Below are 3,868 nucleotides of genomic sequence, written 5' to 3' on the forward strand. Positions count from 1 at the left end.
GGTAAATACCTTTTTACCTTTTTTTTTGAGACGGACTCTCACTCTGTTGCCCAGGCTGGAGTGCAGTGGTGCTATCTCGGCTCACTGCAACCTCCGCCTCCCAGGTTCAAGTGGTTCTCCTGCCTCTGCCTCGTGAGTAGCTGGGACTACAGGCATGCGCCACCATGCCTGGCTAATTTTTGTATTTTTAGTAGAGACGGGGTTTTACCATATTAGCCAGGCTGGTCTTGAACTCCTGACCTTGTGATCCACCCGCCTCCGCCTCCCAAAGTGCTGGGATTACAGCGCCCAGCGGGTAAATAGCTTTTAAAAGGCTCTTCTTTCCTGTAAAGATGTTCATGTTGATGCTGGCCCAAGACACACAGGTAGCACCAAACCAAAACTCAGAATATGAGCTCCCCTGTCTTTTCTCTGCCATTGTAGTGTGTGTGGTTGACTCTGTTTCTGGCCATGTCTTCTCAAGAGACTTTAAGAATCAAGTGAGGGCCGGGCGCGGTGGCTCACGCCTGTAATCCCAACACTTTGGGAAGCTGAGGTGGGCAGATCACGAGGTCAGGAGATCGAGACCATCCTGGCTAACACAGTGAAACCCCGTCTCTACTAAAAATACAAAAAATTAGCCGGGCGTGGTGGCGGGCGCCTGTAGTCCCAGCTACTCGGGAGGCTGAGGCAGGAGAATGGTGTGAACCTGGGCGGCGGAGCTTGCAGTGAGCCGAGATTGCGCCACTGCACTCCAGCCTGGGCGACACAGCGAGACTCCGTCTCAAACAAACAAACCAAAAAAGAATCAAGTGATTCCTGGCCAAGAAACAAAAGCAAAATTATCCCATTCCCCAGTGGATTTGGAAGAAAACTTGCAATAAAATCAGGTACTACTCCAACAGAAGACATTAGAGAAGAACTAAGGAATATAAGGAATTGCACATGAGATGGCACACATTTTTGCTGTATTAAGATCACTACGATCTTACCACATCAAGCTGAAAATATCTGGACAGTCGGATATGTTTTCTTGGAAAATGTTTTTTCTCTTTGTTGATATGCTTTGCACTAGTAGGCTGGTTCAGTAATAAATATCTGAGACATTTTGTTTGAACAACAACCATAACAACAACAACAACAACAAAAAACTCAGAATATGAGAAAACTCAGTCAGGCATGATGGCTCACTGCTGTAGCCCAAGCAACTCAAGAGGCTGAAGTAGGAAGATCACTTGAGCCCAGAAGGTCGAGGCTGCAGTGAGCCATGATCGTGTCCCTGTACTCTGGCTTGGGCGACAGAGAGATATTGTCTCAAAAATAACCAAATAAAAAAAAAAAAAAGATATGAGAAAACTACTCAGCACAAAATACAGTACTCTTTTTAAAACTCTTTCCAAACCAAATGAATAGGCTACGCTTTTTTTTTTTTTTTTTTTTTTTTTTTTTTTTTTTTTTTTTTGAGGCAGAGTTGTGTTCTTGTTGCCCAGGCTAGAGTGCAATGGCATGATCTCGGCTCACTGCATCCTCCACGTCCTGGGTTCCAGCGATTCTCCTGCCTCAGCCACCCAAGTAGCTGGGATTACAGGCGCACACTATCATGCCTGGCTAATTTTGTATTTTTAGTAAAGACGGGGTTTCACCATGTTGGCCAGGCTGGTCTTGAACTTCTGACCTCAGGTGATCCGCCCGCCTTGGCCTCCCAAAGTAGTGGGATTACAGGTCTGAGCCACTGCCTCCGGCCCCAGTAGGCTATGCTTCTACATTGTTGAGAAGATAATAATGGCATCAGATAATTTTTTTTTTTTTTTTTCAGAGACAGGGTCTGGCTATGTTGCCCAGGCAGGTTTTTGTTTTTGCTTTTTTGTTTTGTTTTTGAGAGGAAGTCTTGCTTTGTCGCCCAGGCTGGAGTGCAGTGGTGCAATCTTGGCTCACTGCAACCTCCACCTCCCGGGTTCAAGCAATTCTCCTGCCTCAGCCTCCCGAGTAGCTGGGATTACAGGTACCTGCCACCACGCCCAGCTAATTTTTGTATTTTTAGTAGAGACAGGGTTTCACCATGTTGGAGAGGCTGGTCTGGAACTCCTGACTTTAGGTGATCTGCCCACCTCGGCCTCCCAAAGTGCTGGAATTACAGGGGTGAGCCACCACGCCCGGCCAGGTTTTTGTTTTTGTTTCTGTTTTTTTTGTTTTGTTTTGAGATGGAGTCTCACTCTGTCGCCCAGGCTGAAGTGCAGTGGCGTGATCTCGGCTCACTGCAAGCTCCGTCTGCTGAGTCCACACCATTCTCCTGCCTCAGCCTCCCGAGTAGTTGGGACTACAGGCGAAGCCACCACGCCTGGCTAATTTTTTGTATTTTTAGTAGAGACAGGGTTTCACCATGTTAGCCAGGATGGTCTCGATCTCCTGACCTCGTGATCCACCCGCCTCGGCCTCCCAAAGTGCTAGGATTACAGGCATGAGGCACCACGCCTGGCCTGTTTCTGTTTTGAGACAGAGTCTCGCTCTGTCATTCCGGCTGGAGTGCAGTGGCAAGTGCAGTGGCGCGTTCTTGGCTCACTGCAACCTCTGCCTCCTGGGTGTGATTCTCCTGCCTCAGCCTCCCAAATAGCTGGAACTGCAGGCATGTACCACCACACCCAGCTAATTTTTGTATTTTTAGTAAATATGAGGTTTCACCATGTTGGCCAGGCTGGTCTTGACTCCTGACCTCAGATGATCTACTTGCCTCAGCCTCCCAAAGTGCTGGGATTACAGGCATCAATCACTGCTCACGGCCACCCAGGCAGGTTTTGAACTCCTGGCCTCAAGACATCCTCCCACCTTGGCCTCCCAAAATGTTGGCATTACAGGCATGAGCCACCATGCTTGGCCTAAAACATAAGTAATTTTAAAAATGATTTTATTTGCTGGGCGCAGTGGCTCACGTCTGTAATCCCAGCACTTTGGGAGGCCGAGGTGGGCAGATCACCTGAGATCAGGAGTTCAAGATCAGCCTGGTGAACATGGTGAAACTCCGTCTCTACTAAAAAGAGATCGTGCCACTGAATTCCAGCCTGGGCAACAGAGTGAGACTCCATCTTGAAAAAAAAAAAAAATTTATTTTTTCAAAGACAGGGTCTTCCTACATTGTCCAGGCTGGACTTGAACTCTTGGGCTCAAGCAATCTTCCCACCTCAGCCTCTCAAGTAGCTGGGATTACAGGTGGCTACTAGTGATGTTTATATTAAGCTGGGTCATAATATCTCTTTAAAGGTTTATGGGCAATTTTTTTTTTTTTTTTTGAGACGGAGTCTTGTCACCCAGGCTGGAGTGCAGTGGGGAGATCTCGGCTCACTGCCACCTCCACCTCACAGGTTCTGCCACAGCCTCCCGAGTAGCTGGGATTACAAGCACCCATCACCACGCCCGGCTAATTTTAGTATTTTTAGTAGAGATGGGGTTCCACCATGTTGGCCAGGCTGGTTTCGAACGCCTGGCCTCAAGTGATCTGCCTGCATCAGCCTCTCAAAGTGCTGGATTACAGGCATTAGCCACCGCGCCCGGCCATGACCTACCTTCTTGAACGTATCTTGAATTATTCCTTTACACTCTGGACTACTTAGGCTAGAGACTGGCAAACTACAGCCTGCATACCAAATCCAGCCCCCCTGTCAGTTTTCATCTGATGTAACAGTTACAGTTTTCACTTTATTTATTTATTTATTTATTTAGAGACGGAGTCTCACTCTGTCGCCCAGGCTGAAGTGCAGTGGCGCGATCTCGGCTCACTGCAACCTCCGCCTGCCAGGTTCAAGCGATTCTCCTGTCTCGCCCTCCCGAGTAGCTGGGACTAGAGGCGTGTGCCACCACACCCGGCCCCTTCCCTTTTTTTTTTTTTTTTGACACA

Source organism: Symphalangus syndactylus, chromosome 17 (genome assembly GCF_028878055.3).
Source record: "Symphalangus syndactylus isolate Jambi chromosome 17, NHGRI_mSymSyn1-v2.1_pri, whole genome shotgun sequence".
NCBI lineage: Eukaryota > Metazoa > Chordata > Mammalia > Primates > Hylobatidae > Symphalangus > Symphalangus syndactylus.